This window comes from Aquila chrysaetos, chromosome 13, assembly GCF_900496995.4.
Source record: "Aquila chrysaetos chrysaetos chromosome 13, bAquChr1.4, whole genome shotgun sequence".
NCBI lineage: Eukaryota > Metazoa > Chordata > Aves > Accipitriformes > Accipitridae > Aquila > Aquila chrysaetos.
The window spans coordinates 1,714,982-1,735,405 of record NC_044016.1 but is presented as its reverse complement, the minus strand read 5'-3'; positions in this window follow the sequence as shown (position 1 = coordinate 1,735,405).

Here is a 20,424-nt window from a genome sequence, read left to right as displayed (position 1 = left end):
GAAGAAATAAATCGGTAATATAATCAGTATATAAAATCAGTGTATAATTGGTATAAATTAATTAAGCTTTTTCCAGCTGTTACTGTTCTTGCTGACAAAAAAAGCATGGATTACTGTATTCCTTTTCCACTCCATGGTAACGCAGCATCACAGAACTCTTCCCCAATGCAAGTGAAGAAAAAAAAAAAAAAAAAAAAAAAAAGGAGCTTTGTGTGGATGCATCTATCATCTTTTGTGCATGCAACTAACTAAGAGATGAGTATTTATATTTAGGATTAGAGTTTTGAATAGACAAACAGCAGATAAATGTGTGCCCTCGGTATCTAGGTTACATCCTTAAGGAATTGGGCCTAATGTTCTCCTTCCATAGAAAAAAAGAACGATTCAAAGAAGCAATGAGAAGATGAAAAGTGAGCTTACTTTGAAATATGTCAATAATGATACACAAATGCTTGCCAGAAGCACATTAATTACATTCTTGAGAAAGTCTAAAGTTCAAGAAAGGTAAAATAAAGTACAAGACATAATGAGATGTAACAAGTAGGAACCAGGAATAGCTGTGTTGTAAGTCAGAGCAACATGCAAGCTTATTTACAAGTCAAAGTAAATAATCACCCTTACGTTCATGTAAAAGCCTTTCCAAACCTCCCATTAACTGTATGTTGATGCATGCAGCTGCCAGATTTTAATAATTCAGCCCAAATTTCACAGAACTGATTCAATTCCACTTGTGACCCTTCTCCCAGGTGGGCTGGCAGAGAGGGCCTAGAGACTAGCAGAAGCCACGCTTCCCTCCCAGTAAACCAAAACTGGTCATTGCTGTGTAGCTACACAGTGTACCCTGTAGCAGAGGCAATACGCAGCCAAACTGGAACATGAATGCAAATAAAATAAACATATACCGTGATCAAGGCAAGCGTATGCAACCAAGATTCTGGCTTGTGCAATAGTCTACGGGGACCACTGCGTGGAACTGGAAGACTCCTGAAAGATCTTTGTAAAGACTGAACCAGCTCCACAACTGCCATTATAGCAAACATCATCAGAATCTCAAAGTCTTGGGCTTTTGTTTGGTTTGTTGGTTGGGTTTTTGGGGGTCTTTTTAGTTTTGCCTGCACTTCTTTCTCTGCGGTAATTCTGGCAAATTTTGACACTACAGAGAGACTGCAGGAAGCATGATCATCTTGTATCAGTAACTTCAAAACTGGAAGGCAGCAAAAAAACAGCCGACTAGAACATGTAAAAGCAAAGCTCAAGGCCAAGACCAGAATTTCAACCTGTGTCCTTGAGCGCTCTGTGCACCTTGAAGTCTTAGATCACTACAGCTGTCTCACTGAAGGACCTTCAAAGCACTCTGTATATCCTGCTACATGAAAGAAAGGTTTTCAGTGCTACTCTCGGTTTGAGCAAGAGGAATATCATATATATACCTTATATTGGCAGATAAACAGAGGTGAAAAATGGCTGTAGCACAGATATGCTTGAGAGCAAACATAGCTAAATAAATGAAAGAGAAACCACTGTAGCAGTGAGTCATGTGTAGCAAAAAGAATCTACCCATCTGCTTGTTATTCTGCAAGGCAGCTCAGTTTGTCCAGATATATCAGCCTTCTTGCTCCCTGTTCACTACAGGGGACTGGCAGCATGCTATTCACCTTTTTTTTTTTAGCAGAGCCCATATTGATAGGCACTTTCAAAATAGCCTCAAAATGATGGTCCCTCCCAACAGAGAAACCCACTACAGACAGATTGACCACTGCTGAAAGCTGGGGGAAGAAAAGCAGCAAAAGGAATGTCATATTAGTCAGCTGGAATGCTCAGCACAGCAGAAAAAGAGAATGTATAAAGATTTTATGCAAGAAAAATGTATTATTTGCAATTCATTAATACGTGATTTGCCTGTTTAAAATTTTTCAGTAGCCCAATCAGGGCGATTAATCAATACATCAAGAGTCCTAGACCTACCAAATTCAAGAGCAAAATTCTCGTTTAGTTTCCCCGGATCCTTGTTTTCTCTTCACTGTGAAAGGCAGGACCTCAAAGAATATCACATATTTTGCAAACCTCAGCCTTTGGCAAATAAGTATGAACAAATACTCTCGCAGTTCCCAAACAATTTATGAAGATCTGCATTATGTGAAATAAATAATTCAGTTTGCACTACTCCCAGTACAAACCACTTTAGGAACCCTTGTAAAGATACACAGAGAGCACGTGCCCAGACGCAGTTAGTAGATAAAACCTCGGCTCGGGTGAAGCGAAGTGACCTTCCCTCTGACTCTCAAACACTGTCACACTATTGAATGTGAGAAGTATTTTACTGGTGTCCACCCTTCTCTTCTCATACTCTCTCTGAGGCTTGAGCCTCAGCTTATCCGTGTAGTTGAGGTCGTATTTAGAGCAGTGCCACAGAGAAGAGAAGAGATGCCGTCTCGTGCTGCGTGACTTCAGCAGCTCCGCCGGCTCCCACCGTCAGAGCCTGACAGCTTGACATTTCCCAGTGGCTTGACAGCTGAAGAGCACAGTTCTTGCTCTTCTCCCTGACCCCCTGCATGAACCAAAGTGAGCTTATGAGATAAAGCTGACAATTTCAAAGGACCCCGATCGGAGTTTGAACAGTGTCTTCAGTAGCTCTAATGTTCTTTACTTTTTACTAGGGGCTTTCACAGACCATAAGAAACTGTGCAGCGTTCCTTGCTCCAAGGAGACCTTAGCTAATTGTTTTCCTCTATTCCTTATTCCCAGCCCTCAGCACGACAGGGATCTCAGTGGTTTTGCTGGAAACTGAGACCATATCCTTCTTTTTATAGCTGTATCTTAGCTGCTGCCTAGAGCCCCCAGCCATCAGTCAGCTAAGGGCTGGGTCCTGGAGGAGGCAGGGCTGTCCATATCCTCCCCGGCATCAGAGGCATCAAACCCAATGGGCTTTCTGTGGATCGCAGCTGAAGGATGAGGATCAACAGAAGTGCTTTGCCCAGATTAGGCAGTAATCTTTAACGCTACTGCTATTTACAGATGTGATCATTTGGATCTACATACTCTGTGACCTTCTTCTCTGTTCTAAATACAACAAGGAAAATGCTAAAAGAAGTACATCTACAACTACTTCTTTTTCAGCCCTTCTTGAGCCCTTTGGGTTGGTTCTCTGAAAAAGTTTGAGTCACCTTGTTTTTCTGACCAAAGGCTTTGGAGAAATTTTAAAAACCAAAGAAAGAGTGTTCCTGGCAACCAAGCCTCAGCTTCACCCACACAATTATTTGTGCCAGAGTGTTTGCATGTTTGTCTAATCAAGGAGCAGAAAAAACATTATAAAATGCTTCTGATCAATAGCCTGTAGGCACAGAGCTTGTAGGCACAGAGCTCAAACACTGAATATTCACCGTCAATCAATAGAGTAAACATTCAAAAACATTTGCTGGAAAAACTCAAAAAACTGAGTAAACCACAGTCTGCTGACAAATATACTGCTAATGCTAAAAGGAACGTTCTTCTAAATGCTATTCTTTGCAAACTATTTATTCCTTTCCAACTATATATTTAAGTTGCTTAAAGCTTGCTGTAAATTACAGAAATGTTCTGGATTTAATATTTCTTTTCATATCATGAAAAAAAAAGCCTAGTTAGAACACAATAATGAATATATAGATCTAAAAAGGGGGGACATTTGGGAAAACTTTGACATTTGGACTATCACTTTTTTAAACAAACCACATATGGCAGGAATCAACAGATCCGTGCTATTCACAGAAGCATAGCAAGCGGCATGAGAAGGAATGATATACAATTGTATTTGTGTATTTTCCTGCTCAAGCAAGATGCCTTCTCAGAATTTTAACCCAGAAGGTGGAAACTTACATTGCAAACAATACATTAAGCACAATTTGTTTTAACGGTATTTCTGAAAAAAACATGTGAGAAGTCATATGTGGATAATGTTACACTACATTTCACTTGCAGCACTTAAAATGTGGGTATGAAGACTTTCAAAGAGACAGTCATCTTGCAAGTAAACAATTTATTTTTTTTCAACATATTTCAAAGAAAAAAAAAAAAAAACCACGTTCACACTTCAGCACTACAATCCCTAGGGACATAAAGATGATCTAGCAATACCTGGATAGTGTTCAGCTGTATGTATTCCTCAGCGCTTCTTTAGTTTGCTAAGCCACAGACTGTGGTACACTGTTTACATTTTGCACTGTTATGACTCCATCCAGATGACGATCTCAAAGTATTTTTGAAACACAAATGAATTAATCCTCACCAAGTGAAGCAAGGAGAGGTTCAGTGACTTCCTCAGCGACACAAAAACCAGCCTTGATTCAACTCTGAGGCTGCAGTCTGGCACATAGCAAACTACTAGAGTCCAAAAGTTCACTGGAAGTTTTCAACAACATTCCTCTTTACAGCCCTCATCTTGCTAAGGTGATGCAAATAAATGAAACAGTTCTAGCTGCAGAAATGAACTAGTTCATAAATTGTACAAGAGGGCCAGGAGTCAGATCTCTCTATTCCTCCTAGTCATCACACTAGATTTCCTGGTGTCTGGAAATCAGGGCAGCCAAAGGATCTGTCATCCCAAGGTAAATATCACAGATAAAAATGAACAGCAAGCATCTCCATATTGTCACATCATTGCCCAAATAATACCAAGAAGACCAAAACTAAATTGCAGAGAAAGAGCTAATAAATTTGCAGTAGGAACAGCAAATGCCCTTATCAGAGATGTGGCATACAAACCAAAGCCATTATTTCTTCTTTCAAGCTAAATGGACAGCTAAAAGAGCTAAACATTAAAAACCACTAATGCAGATCAAAACTCAAAACGGAAGACATACTACCTTTCAGAGAAAACATATTCTTTTCTCCCCTTCTCTACGAAGAATTTTAAAAAGCATTTAAAGGAAAGGGGCGTTGATAACCAAACTGAAAACAAGGCAGAACTTTATTTCCCCATGTACTTTTGAAAGTCCCACGTTGTGATGCTCGTGTAGGCAGAAGGGAAGAACATCATTATGCAACGAAATACAGTATTAGCTGTCCAGACAATAACTAATGGGGTTATTGCAGGACTAGTGAAACTACCAGTTCTCAGAGTGCTTTCATTTATTAGTTTTCAGCCGTTTGTTGCAAAAGCATGTTATTCAAGCAATAAAATATGGAAAATACATTGAAAGACATGCAGCTAAAAGGTAGGATTAACTGAAGGAGGTAATATTAACTTAACTTTTCTCAAGTATCCATTGCTTCAGTACACAGCTCATTCTTCAGAGCTGCACTGCAGCAAAAATACAGTAATTCGCTTTTTATCTCTGAGCTCTGTATTCACCCTATTTTTATTTTTCTTAAGAAAAGATTAATTTACTATCAAGGAATGCCAATTTCTCCCAACTTGCAGGGATTATAAGGAGCGTTGGTATGCACAGTGCATCTTGAAAGATCCTCTCTTCTGCATAGATGACAGACCGGAGTATCAAAGTTTCTGATTCACCTCTTAGCTGAAGTTGTTTTCAGTATTATGTTTAAAACCTTTAAGCTTCAAGGCTTGATCAAGCATTAACACATCACTAAAGCAGGAGCCCTGGTGCTTGAGAACAAACACTGGAGTGAATAATGTGGTGTTAGAGATCATACTGGAGATTTTAACAGAAAACTAGCATATCTACCTCATTACATATTGAAACCATCTCTTCCCACTTAGTTGCTTTTATCTATTTCCATATAAGCAAGATGTTTATGAGACAATGTGGGATATGCTCCCAGGTCAGAAAACAGACATAACTATTGACTTGAATGCAACTGGATAATACACACAAGCTGAGGATATGACCTCTATTTTCAGTGAAGTGACACAATCCTCTCCAAATGAAAGAACACAGTGTCTGAGAGGATAGTTTGCTTAGCAGCGGGAAGCCAATTAGAACATATTCAAAAGGTCAAATTATCCAACTATTTCTGATCTTACACTGAAACCAGCGGAATTATTTACATAGATGGAGGGAGGGAGCTTTGCAGGGATGCAAGATCAGACTAAAACCCATGCTCTTTCTAATGTATAATTTCAGTCCTTCCCTAGTTACATGTTTATTACATTACTAGAAGCCTATTTTAAATCAACCGCATTAATTTTAATTAACCTAATTAAAGTTTTTGATTAATTTAATGCTGATGTAAAATCAGAATTGGACCCCACCCTGTAGACAGTGAACTCAGTTTTTTACTTCACGTGAGGAGAAAATAAAAGCAGAGTTGAAATATTCCTCTTTAAGGTAGGCTCTGCCAAGGATGCTTAACAATACAGAGCAGCAGTGAACACTGCAGAGCAGCAGTCCATCACTTAAAGCCAACTGCGCTGCACCCCTAGTGCTCCACAGAAAGGTTCCACAGCATCTGAAAACATTAGGATTTCAAGCCTGAGCTGGCCAGTGGCTACAGCAGCTCAGCCAGCCAGCATTTACATGGGGGACAAACTAATGCCACACTAATATACTGGCCACACTTCAGTGGCATTCCTAGAAGAGCTTTTGTGGTAGGAATTAGAGGTAAAACACTACTACGTATTTGAGAAATCTGCTTTGGTTCTTATAAAACCACCCTTTGCACACTTTCCCCTTCTTCAGAGACATATCCCTTGTTATTATGTACCAGCTCTTCCACTGCATCTACAGTGGTTTCCAGTTTCTCACCTGAGGGGATGCGGAACGTGATACCAGACCCAACGCTTTGCAGTGTGTAGTAACAACAGAAACAGCCCTGTAAGTATGGGATGAGACAACATGAAGAGCATCACCAAAAGCAGGAAGGGCTGAGGCAGAACAGACCTATCTTATTGCCCCAGCCATGTCAACAATATTGTCCTTTTAGGTTGCTGAACATCACATCTCACTATAATGAGAATCTGATTTTATTATATTAGTGTTGGCTTAAAACATCTCCACTGTGACCAATGAAGTTAATTCATATTTAACAAGATCAGCATTCAGTCTCCATCGTTACTTGTGGTGTGGACATACCAATTCCCTGTCATGACCGACCCCCATGTCACCAAAGAGCAAGAGCACTAAAAAGGCTTGCTAGAACATTCAAGAAATGAGCTTCAAGATGAAAAGCAAGATTTGGCCTTTTAAACTTTCTTTTTTTCTGAATACATATGGTCCTTTTATTACTGCTTTATATGCCAGGCTCATTCTGAACCTCAGTTATGGCACCTTAGCTTTATGTTCTTTCAACCATATGGAAGATTCAGAATTAAAGACACAAATATTTATGCAAGACAAAGGGAGACAAAGGGACAAAGAGAGGCACAACACTCACTCTTGAAGTGCTAGCTTGTGCCAAACACATTGTGCCAGATGCAGAGATCAGTTTTTCTACTATATTGCCAACTGTCTTCAGCATTTGTTCAGGATACTCAGTGACAGTGGGTTAAGGCCAAGGGAAAAGAAAAGCGGATCGTGTACTAACTGGGATATCTGACGTTTTTCAGGATGGCAATCGCCTCTCGGTGTAACGAGCAGAACACATGCTAATGCGCCACGGTGCATTGCAGCCAGGAAGAAAGGTCAGGCTTAACAGAGGGCTGCAGAACTCGCTGCAAACCGAGCATCTATTTAATCACCACAGTGAGGCCAAGAGCATTATCCACGGGTAATCATATTATTTCTCAAATACACTTTGACATATTAAAACAATATTCCACCAGAATGAGAGGCTATTTGTGCCACTGTGGGACGCTTTGAAGCTATGACCATCAATTTTGTGGATTTGTGTCAAATGTGCAGTGCATTAAAAGATATGAGTGATACCCCCTTTGAGTTTTCCCATTAAATGAACCCCTGTGACAAAGTATTTCAACAAAGACATGCCGAAAATATTTGGGCAACAATTTCACACAAGTGTGCTAAAGATCTCATGTTAATGACATGATTGAAAAAGGCATCGGGCAAAGCAGAACAAAAGGATTTTATCCAGCAGGTCTTTGCTATTATTTCACAGGAAAAAAAATTATGATGCAGCAGGTCAAAGAGCAACTAAGTGAAAGTATTGCAATGAAGAGAAATCTTTAACACATTCTCAAATATTTTTATATAATTTTCTTTTTCTGGGCTTAGGGGCAGTAGGTACCTACAAACATTTATCTTATGCATATGTATGGGAGTAGTTTTGTTGGTAGCAGAGACTAGCATTCATTAAAATTTCTACAATGAGATGTGATAAAGATATTTAGTCAAATAAATTGACTTAATAAGTACAATAAGAGCATGTCAACATAATTCTTAATAACTTCTAACTCATTTGTCTTAAAAAGTATAAATACGCCAATGTACTCTCATCAAAAAGGCAGACACTAATTCTTAGCCTGGTCATTATTATAGCTACAGCCACATGAGCAGACCAAAAGCAAATGTTGCTCAACGTGTACTACTGCCATAAAAGTATGGAAACTGGGCAGAATCTGTCACTGATGGAGCCAAGTAAGTTTAACTGAGAAAATCAGACAGTATTCCACATTTCCAATTACTGTTTCCTCCACTACCCCCTGCTCTTTCCTTATCACCTGCTGTACTCATTATTAAGAAGCTCAAACTCTTCTTTCTCTCCATCCCTGAACACTGCCCTAATTTCTGCTCAGTTTCCAATTCGGGTTTAGTTGCAGACAACAGATAAGCTGGAGACAGTCAGGAGAGGTGGGGGTCTTGCTGGTAACACTGGCCTCTGCAGATCAGCTCTAAAAGCTTCAGCATCATGTTTCCATGCCAACAGACAGCACATGGAGAAGTACTGAAGAAGCAGTCATTTGAAGAAAAAGTACTATTAATTTTACTTCACCTGCCTTCTGGAAGGATCATTGCAGGGACAATGAACATTTATACGCGAGCAAACATGATTCAGAAAGCAAAGAGGAAGTTTTCACCTTACTCTCCACAACACCTGTGTACACCTTCCAGACCGTCTCACTTTCCAGAGCACTGGGATTAGGCATTCAAGGTACATCTGCTTCAACACCAGTCTGTTCCCAGTGTTTGCTATACCCAGGTCAGGACCTAGCCTGTTCTGCAGTTAAAACCGCTCAAGTCGGCCTTTGAGTCTCTCGACCCTGGATTTCAAAACCCTGCTCCCCAGGTACCAGCATGACAGCAGGGTGCTCGGTACTCTTAGACCATGCTGGCCTCAGGCCAATACCTTTCCAGTCTCTTAATTTTGGGGTTATCATGAGCCACTGTTGCGAGCCTCCTCTGCTCCTTTGCCAACTGCATTTGGCTCTGACCACATTAAAGGATTACGCAGGCACCAGAAGTGAGACTGAAAGAGCAGGCTGAAATGTAGCGATAGGTACAGCTACATTGGTAAGTAGGTATCCACCTCAACTTCAAAATGGGTCCTCTTCAGCATCCAGCACAGGATGGAGTACGTACCCCTTGATGCACCAGCTAACATTTGCTAAACAGCCTGGTCCCCTAGAGCAGCATTTTCTAAAGCCTCATGGCCCCTCCAGCCTCACCAGTCTTTCTGCTCACAAGGCTGGCTCTTAGCCCTGTCTAAAGATCCTTATTCCCTTATTATTTACATCCGTGAATGGGGCCTTGACTATCCCACATCTCTGGAGCCTGCCTGCTGAGTCTCATTCTGGTCTGAGGTTGACATGTATTTACGTGCCCAGGCAACACAAGCAAAGCAAAATGTATTCTGAGATAGCAATGAAAGTCTTAAAATGTGCCTTGGGAGGAATTTGGAGTTACACATTCAAAAGCAGGATTCACAAAAAACCCTGGCTCATTGCTTGGGTAGCAGCATTCAAAGGGCAGTGAATTATCCAAGGGCACATCCAGATTGCACCAGAGAGGGGAGATGTCCTCGATGTCATATGGTGACATTCTTCGTCAGAAGTCAAAAGTGCTCAGGCCGCTTCCACTGTGGCCCAAGCAATTCTAATGTGTTTTGCTATTTCTGGTCCTCAAACAAGGTCATCTGGCAGCAGGTTTGCTCATGCATTTTATTTAATCACTCTTTCATAGATCTGCAGTTGGCAGCTTCCATACCCAGGACACCCATCCCTCCCAGGTTCCTCTGGGTGCTGCTCACAACAGAAGTAGTAAGGAGGCAGCCACCGCTTTGTCCGTGGTCACACGAAAAAGATGGAGTAGGAGGCAAAAGCGGCAGCAGCTGGTAAAACTTGAAAGCTGTCTCTCTGCCTCTTTCCCACAGTGATGCCCAGGCCAGATCACTCTGCTTTTACAGTGGCTCTTCTCCCTAAATTACACAAGCAGTCAAGAGAGGAGGGACCTGCCACCTTCATGACTGACTTACAGGGACCCATTCCCTTTGGATTCCTGCTGCCTGCCTCCATGAACTCATGCCACTGCTGCCCAGCAACTCCAGCTCAGCAGGAGATGTGGTGGGAGGAGGGCGTGAGACCCCTCAGCCTCCCTCCTGGGTTATTCTCTGTGGAGATGTGTATTCAAATCCTCTCACACTGAGGAAGGACTCGTATCTGAGGTTCCCTACTTTCTGTGCAACTGCACTTGCTGTTCAGCCGTTACAGAAAAACTGGGTGGTGGCTCTGCCTCCTATGGTGGTACCTCAGAAGACACGGATCAGAGCCACTAACCATCTTTATCTACAGTGATGGTGGCAACGGAGCCATCCCACCCCTTAAGAAGGCCCTGACTGAGGGCCAGGAAGTCACCTAAGTTTGTGAGAGAATCTAAATTTCAGATTCACCTCGTTCTCTGCTGGTTTAGGATTGGTGCCTCTCCACCACCCTTCCCTCCTTCCTCTCCTCATGTGCCACGGACTTACTGTAAACTCCATCCTAAGCAGGCAACCGTCTCCCCACCATTCACTCTGTAAAATCTGTTTGGCACAAAGATAGATGCCAAATTTGGTTTGGCATTCCCAAAACCTACCACCCAAGACGTGGTTGTGCAATGCACAGTGCTGCTAGCAGCTTCTCTGGAAACAGAGCTGAAGTGTTTTGAAAAACATAATCCGTGTCTTCTCATAAAACCTTACGGCACGCTTTACTTAAGGACTGTGCATTTGCGATAAGCCAAGTAAGAGGTTATACAGAGTATAAACAGCTACACTGTAAAAGAGACTATACACTGGTTGTACAGTACACAGTTATCCAGTTACCCTCTGAGACTGTACATCTATACGGTAGCTTCAGCACAGCTACGTAAACAGGTACCACGAGATCACACACTTCAGCACTTCATTTTAAGCGGTTAAGCTGCATACAGCCCAGCTCTCATGGGACTAGCAATGGAAAGCAATGCCTAAAACCCGTAATGGAGCTAGTCTGTTTAACAAATACCCCTTAATTTCAAACAAGATGAACATTACATCCCTACTGATTTTCAACGCTATTTCCACATCTTGTGGACTTTTATACAGTAATAAATTGGGCATGGTGGTAATTTGTCCCTGAAGTTTGTACCTCCTATCTACTGGCTTCATTAATGATCTCAGCTCTGTCTGTTTAAGCCTCTGTTTAATGACACCATTCCCTGTATTGGTCATTAATGCCTTTACAGTTTAATGCAGCATGACAAATGAACACAGTGCATTTCATATAGTTGCAACTACAGTAATGCCTCATTTGGTATTCGTATCAAATGGAAGTAGAACAAGCAGACAAAAATGTGCTAGAAATGCAAAGAGGCTTAGGGAAAATATTTGGTGTTTACAAGTTGCATGCTGCTTCAAGTGTCTTATATTTCTGTACACAGCTGAATTGAGTTTTCATAGCAGTTTAGGTCACAATTGAATTAATTCCACAAAAAAGTCTTCAGATTTTGCTGATTGCTTACTTCCAATTTAGTACTGCTGCAGAGCTGCTTCAATTCAACCATTTGAATACACATATCTTAAAGGTTACAAAGTCTGGAAGCTGTTTTGCATGTAAGCATTAGTTATACTGAATTGCCTAGATTTTTTTTTTGGCGTGTTTTCTCAAAGTGTTTCTCACTGTGATATTAATTACAAAATGAATGCAAGGGCAACGTGTCAGTAATATAAGGAAGAATCACTCAAATTTCTTTTCTTGTACTGCTTAGTCTATTTCTATACTTGTTTCTGACTGTTCTTCTGTCCAGTTCTCACTAGTGACTTCCTCTGCTATCGATGTGGCATTTCTTTATATCTTTTGTAATATCTAATGGTTATACATCCTTTCTTAGCCTTGATGTGAAGCAGGGCTTGTTGGCTTTGTTTAAGGTGTTCTTATCGTATTGTAAGACAGTCAGATATAAGATGCACAACCACATCTTCTTTAACAGGTCCAGCTCCCCTCTCCCTGGGGATGATTCTTAAAGTCACACTCAATTTAACTCATCTCCCTTCAAACTCCTATCTCCATTACTCTTCTCATCCCCAAGGCTGGAGGATCATCATGGAGTGACTACATCAGTGGACAAGGGAAGAGCTGATGTCACCTATCTGGACTTCTGTAAGGCCTTTGACATGGTCCCTCACAACATCTTTCTCTCTAAAATTGGAGAGACACGGATTTGATGGATGGACTATTTGGTGGATAAGGAATTGGCTGGATGGTCACATACAGAGACTAGTGATCAACAGCTCAATGTCCGGATGGAGATCAGTGACGAGTCGTGTCCCTCAGGGGTCTGTATTGGGACGAGTACTGTTTAATGTCTTCATCAGCGACATAGGCAGTGGAATCGAATGCAACCTCAGCAAATTTGCAGACAACGCCAAGCTGAGTGGTGCGGTTGACATGCCTGAGGGATGGGATGCCATCCAGAGGGACCTGGACAAGCTTGAGAAGTGGCCCCATGTGAACCTCATGAGGTTCAACAAGGCTAACCGCAAGGTCCTGCACCTGGCTCAGGGCAACCCCCAGTATCAATACAGGCTGGGGGATGACGGGATTGAAAGCAGTCCTGCCGAGGACTTGGGGGTACTGGTGGATGAAAGGCTGGACATGAGCTGACAATGTGTGCTTGCAACCCAGAAAGCCAATTGTATCCTGGGCTGCATCAAAAGCAGCATGGCCAGCAGGTCAAGGGAGGGGATTCTCCCCCTCTACTCCGCTCTGGTGAGACCCCACCTGCAGTCCTGCGTCCAGCTCTGGGGTCCTCAGTACAAGGACATGGACCTGTTGGAGCGGGTCCAGAGGAGGGCCACAAAACGGATCAGAGGGCTGGAACACCTCTCCTGTGAGGAAAGGCTGAGAGAGTTGGGGTTGTTCAGCCTGCAGAAGAGAAGGCTTCAGGGAGACTTTATTGCAGCTTTTCAATACTTAAAGGGGGATTATAAGAAAGATGGGGACAGACTTTTTAATAGGCCCTGTTGCAATAGGACAAGGAGTAATGGTTTTAAACTAAAAGAGGGAAGACTTAGACTAGATATAAGGAAGAAATTTTTCATGGTGAGGGTGGCGAAACACTGGAAAAAGTTGCCCAGAGAGGTTGTAGATGCCCCATCCCTGGAAACATTCAAGGTCAGGTTGGACCCAAACCATTCTATGATTCTATGATCTTTTTTTTTTACCTCTTCTTCTGCATCAAATCCACAAGTTCATTAATGCTCTAGCTTCATCTTTCCAGTGCTGCTAAAACAATTCCTTTCCCTCTGCTAACTAGCTCAGTAGTGCCATGAATGTTCCTCACCTTCCTTACCACAGTATCCCATTATCCATAACTCTCTCTCATACACCCTTCTGCTGTGTTTCTAGAATATTACTTCCAGAATCAGCTTCCCAAGGCATCGACCCTCAGGTATATTCTTTCCTAACAAAAATTATTCTCCAAAATAGCAGGTATAAGCCCAGTGGAGGTGGCTGTTCTGTCTTTCACTGTCTAAGAATAAACTTCATTATGCTGTGAGCAACTTGTTAGACAACTGAGTGACAGAATTATTGAAAGATTACATTTAAAAATTAGCTGAAAGTGTTATAAAGCTGAATATAATATAATCTGCATGCAATTTCAGAATTATAAAAGATCTGTTTCAGCAGTGCTTAATATAGACACCTTGCAACCGGTTACTGCATAAATGCAAGTTCTAATACAGAAGCCATTTTTTTAAAAGAGATTATTTAAGAAATTACAGTATAACACACAAAAGCAACATTGAAATCACTATATAATCTTTGAAGCACTTTAGGAAAGTTTATCCTAAAAGGAGTCACATACAAGCCTCTTCAAACGAGTTAGCATTGAGCTTTAGACACATTCATATTGCAAATAATATACCAGCTGGGACTCACCCCACTCCTTTGTCCTGAGTGGTCAATGAACACATAACACCAAAAATAAAAGCAAACCACCACACAAAAATCACAGCTCCAAAAACCCTTGCCAGATATAACCCCTCCCTGAAAACGTATGGGACTACTGGAAACATTTGACATTTGCCCAGTTATCTGTAAGCAACAGACAGTAAGTGTGAAGATAAATGTCACAAATAGTTTCATTTCTGACAACAAAATATTTTTTCAAGTATTTTTTATATGATACTCATTTAACTATGAATTATAGTCAGGTTACACCAGTTTGCTCACGGCCATCTCCCATCACATTTTCAGTACTTCTAAGAATGGACATCCCACAGCCTCTCCAAACAAGCTATTCCACCCTCACATGTCAGGTGGCGTTTGACCCCACTCATTGTTAAATAAAGAAATAACCAACAAAACTTACCAAAAAAGAATTTCCCACATTCCAAGTTGTGTCTGCTGCCTCCAGTTCTATCACTGCCTGTGCCTGGGAAGAGTCTGGCTCCATCTTCTCTGTTCTTTCAAATCAGGTATTTGTCAAGTGCAGTAAGATCTGCCCTTTGTCTCCTCCAGTCAAAAAAACTCTCTCAGCCTCTCCTTGCACACCTTCTGCTTCAGCCCTCATGTCATCCTGGTCATCTCCACTGGACTCATTCTACTATGTCCATGTCTCTCTTGTACTGAGGAGCCCAGAACTGGACACGGCACTCCTGGTGTGGTTTCACGTGTGCTGGATGGAGGGGAATTATCTCCTCCCTCAGCCTGCTGACTAAATGCTAGCTGGTGTGCAATTGGGCTTCTTCAATGCAATACCAACATGTTAATTCAATGGATGTCTTCTTCCAGAACAAGGTAGAAGACGCAGGATGATGTGCTCCCAAACCTCATCTCCAACCAATATTTGTTTAAACCTTGAAGCTCAATGTTTGAAATCCTTCCAGAAGTACTTGTCATTAATTAGAGCAGTTACAGCTATCCAATATAAATACCTACTATATCATCTCATAAATATTATGTTCATGACCTCCATAGCTTCCTGTGCCTGAAAGTTCTACAGTTTAATCAAAAGTTGTACAGAAAACTATTTCCTTTGTTCAGTTCCGAATTTCCCTTTTTAATGTAATCATGTTTATTTCAATCTTCTAATGTCAATCAATTTGATTCTTCAACTGAAGTTAAACATGACATGATAAAAGAATTAGGTGTAAAACTATTTCAAGGCAGTCCCTCTAATTGTCTACATTGTCCTTTCATTGGATATGGATCTTAATTCCCTTAACCTCTGTCATTCCTTTTCTTAGTGAAATGCTAGAGAGTAACCACCAGTTACTACTATCTGGCCCCTTTGTTGTATTTTTCTGCATTGTCTGTAACACCCCAAAGTTATCCATTAGCAATACATGATTACACTCCTACAGGTGCTCTTTACTGTTCGATATTAACTTACAGGCAGGAATGCATTCCCTTCCTTTCTGCAGTTTAATAAGGAGTAGCCAGTGCAGTTACTGCAGAAATAAGCCAAAGGAAAATATTTCAAAAAGTATACTTTTGTTTAGTAGAAAACTGCTTTGACACCATGCATACTCAGCTTTAGAGCTGATGAGTCTTCTCACAGTCACTGAACCCGCAAACTTTGATTTTCTCTCCCCAGAGGTTATTATAGATTTCCATTGGCTTGCACATTGAGGAAGTCAAGACTGTATTTTCAATCGATTCCAGCCCTGTGGTATTTAAATAACAATCTTAAAGAAGTGCATTTTAAAAGACCCTTTGTGGGCCTTGTTGTTCCTGTTCACATATTTCACCCATTAATTATAAAATACTGTGCAATTCAGCGGGGGGGAAAGTCAGTTTAAAGGCACCGATGAAAGGGAAACTAAGCATTCTGCAGTCAAAGGGCTTGAAAATCTTGATGTTCCCCAGGACAGCTCGTGATGTCCATCTGAGAGAGAGAACAGCCTTTGCACTACTTCACTACAGGAGAACGTACCTTGGCACAAAGTCCCCATACCCTCTCACAGTTCTAGCAAGTCTTCTCTCTCTTGAAGTAACATCCTGACTTCCTACATTTTTCTTTAATCCAACAGATTTCTAAGTTTCTTAGAGAAAGAGGAAAAAATCAGCAGTTATTCATTCTGCATCCAAAGCAGGGTCAGAGTAGAGTTCACTAAGTGAGGCTCTCAATGATAGAACAAAACACTGAACAGGTGTGCGTTTCTTGAGCTACATTCATTTCTGTGCTGTGAAATGATCATGGGTCTTGTGGGGGAAGTAAATTTAGAAATGGTCCACTGACAAAATAATGCTCATCTCAGAAAACGCTGATTCAGTGCAACCATGTTTTCCATGGAAACACATCAATACCATTGAACAGTTTGATTGAAAGGCAGTAAGATAACTCACAGTTTATTTGTACCATCTTTGGATTCGGTCCAAATTTCTCATAAGTCAAATAACACTGACTTTTTTGTTTACTGGTTCTCATTTTGCTTCCCCAGTAAGCCCAGCTTGTCAGCAGCCTGTCCCCCTGTCATTCACATGCACCTGGCATTTTTTCGGTTTACTCTTAACAAAGGAAAGGTTTCAAAAGCGTCTAATTTTATTTTTTTTACTGGCAGGGAAATCCCCACTGTGGTCAGCTCTAACTATGAACATAATGTGGACATTTATGAAGGGTAGAACGGCCTGCAAGGACAATTTAATCTAGTTTACTTTACCAGGTTTGACTTTTAGCATGGTACTCTGTAAGTAGTCCAGACTTATTCAGAGACTCAGGACACATACCAGACACTCAGAAAAATGACTTTTTTTTACTGGGAAGGTCAGAATTTGATAGTCTCGAGTCACTAGTAGTTTCTCTTCTTCAAGGTTGTGCGACAGGATATGATTGCCAGTAGCTTCGCAACCAGTGCTGGGTGACAACAGAACAGTAAAACACTTCCTTAACTGAAAGCATTTTTTATATTTCCTTCTCCATGTTTCAGCATCAGCAACTAACCAAATTAAAGATTTTACGTAGATTTTTTTCAGTCTGCCCTTCTATCCACCCCACCATAAAAGGTTAATCTTAACTTTGCACGGTGCTTGTTGCTGAGTCCCTCTATCAATGCACAGGAATAAAAATTACAAACTAGTGGCTTGAGGTTTGGTGCTCATTTTAAATAAGAGTTTTGAATTACCTCCCAACATTTTCTCAAGCAGGCAAAAACAAAATGCAGCAAGCACGGCAGTAACTCAGCGCTACTTCGTAACCATTCCCTGCCAAGCCTTGCCCTGCTTGCCACAAGTAGGATCTTTTTTTCTGTACCAAGAAAAATTAACAGACTATCCCCATGGGTTGTATAAGAAAGAATTCAAAATGCAGTGGAAAGATATTACGCAAAAACCGTTCACACAAGCACATTACAGATGGAAAAAATAACAAGGAAATTACTGCTGAAGTAGTACCAGGAATTCTATCTTTCAAAAGATGTGGGAGAGGATCAGAACAGAGAGTGCCACAAGAGCCAAAGCTAAACAAAGTCAACATAGCCTTTTGTTTGCAGATTACTGAAAAGTGACACGACAGCAAGCAAGATCAATAGACCTACAAAATCAGGGCAGGGTTCTTCAGATGCAGTCTTAACCTATTCACAGGTTAAAGTATTACTTATGGTGACTTAGCTATCAGAAACTGCTTGAGTAAGTTGGCACACTTGCAATATTATCCTTATTTTAGTTGAGTTGAATGTATAAAAATTGATGTGGATACAATGCTTAGGAAATCCTTATTTTCTAAATCACACAGAAATGTTCAGTGTTGCTTCTAGATTTTGCTTCTACTGTATAAAAAAAATCAGCATTTATATTTATGACACATAAACCAGAGGCACATAGAATACTGAGTATACCTTCATCTAAAAAAAAATGAGTTGACAATAATATTGCATGGAATTGTATTGTATCTGGAAATTCTTTCATGCTTTTCTCCAGTTTCATGCAAGTTCCCCAAGAGTTTCATGCTATAGATGTTCCACAGTAATTACACTTATCCAAATAATACATTTTTCCCAGCCTTGGTAAAAAAAAAATTAAAATAAAAAAAATATATCTTTGGTTGCCATAGTTTGGTAGTTTTTACTGTGGAGGCTTCTTGTGTTCTACAGAGATATTTCAATTCAGCTGTATTCTATCTGGAGACTCAACAATTTCAGGATAACTGTTTGGATGGTTTCACTCCATTACTTTCAAAGTAACCAAGAAGTCCACACTAATGTACCAACATCTCAGACATGCATGGAAAATTTAGATGCCCAAACAAGCTCCAAAACAGATCAGTGCAGTTGAGGTGCTTCATTTTGTCAAGAGTAGAAGGGGGGTGGGAGAAATGACCCATGCAGAACTAGTAGAGGATGTAAAAGCTATAAATAAATATCCTGGCACTGTGCAAGCATTATACTCTGCCAAGAGCACATTAACAGCAACAGGACATTATTTATAGGCTGGGAGGTGCAGAATGGAGGAGTGGAAGATGGGAGAAAAAACTGGGACAACATGACAAAAATGTGGGTGGTGCTGGTGGGAAAGCAAGCCACCACTAGCATGAGGGACTCAATGTGGGGGAAAAAACACTTTCATCCAACCTGCAAACCCAACCCCCCCCCCCCCCCCCCAAAAAAAAAAAACCCTTATCAATAACACCTAAGCAGTCATCCATCAAGCACTTACTAACAGAAAGACTGAAAATCTCAAGGCCATTTAGAGCTTTCTATTCATCATATTGAGTTTATCTTTCTCCACTGTGAATGTTTTTTATGTGCATTCTGAATAAATCTGTTGTCAACCTGACTGTTTTTAACTATACATTCAACTTGCTCCTTATCACACAATTAAAACAAATTATGATCAGAATCAGGAACAGGGGTCCAGAAAAAAAGACCCTTTTGTTCACTGTCTTCAGGGAAGACACATAAAATGATGATGTTCTGCTGACAGGTCCTGAAAACCAAGTAACCGTGTATGTACCAGATGTACGGGACAATTCTAGGCAGCACCACTTCAAGAGAGACACTGGAAGGAGGGACCTTCTTATATCACAAACTTCCATTTCTTTCTTTTGGTAGGCAATTTCTCCTATGTGCAGTACAGAAAATACTGTCCGGACTCCACTTCCATAACTGTACTCAAGGATTAAGGTCAGTATATTTATGTCATAATTTTAAATATAGTTGACCTGGGGGATTCCAGATGAGGTCTCCAGCCTCCACGCAGACACTGGGCACTTGCAGAAGGATGCTGACTGTTTGCCATCATTTTTGTATGCTGAATTCCCACAGGTTTCAGCCCCTGATCATTCAGCTGTGAACTGAGCTCTTTATCTTGGTCTCCCCCTAGATATCATTTTACAGAAGTAAAATTCCAAGAGACAAGGAGGGGGAAAATTATTCATCTCTACCCTTCTTTTTTCCCCCACTTACCCTGATGAAAACAGATAAAATAAGGCCAGAAGAAACTCCTTTCATTCCAAACCCACATTTCTCTCAAATTAGGATTGTTTGCTCAAATGGAGTGGATTGCTAGATATTGGCAAATTTGGGTATTTATTCTACCAGATAAAAGTAATCTGAATGTACACATATCTAATTTATATACACAAGCTACTTAGCTAGACAGTTCTTCAGCATAAAGTGGTTTGATTACCTTTTCACCAGGTTCCCTCACATTTCCCACTCTGACAAAATGTACCAATTTTTAAGTTGGTTTATTATCTTTCTTCTTGTAATTTCAAACACGGGTGTTTTGCACATATTATACTGCTCAGTGACCTTAGCAGACTCTGTCCTTATCTCCTGCCTTTAAGACAAGCACAACTAAAGTAGTCTCAGGAGACATAGTAGCCAAGGTCAGCTTCTATATTTCTAACACAAATGAAATGGGAAAATAAACTTGAGTTAAGCTTTATAACCTTCATGGAAAAATTCTATTACACTCCTCGTGCAGCTGCAGAATAAAGCTGCCAATGAAAAAAGGATCCAAAAATCACTGTATTTGCTCTTTAGTTGTGGTAGGATCAAACCTGTCATTATTATATTGCTGTCAAACTATCTTCCAGGGTGCTAAGAGTTACGTGCATGTCGCTTAAAAAAAAAATTCCAGCTGTACAAATCTGGAGAGATAGTTGATAAATAATTTATTTTGCAGCT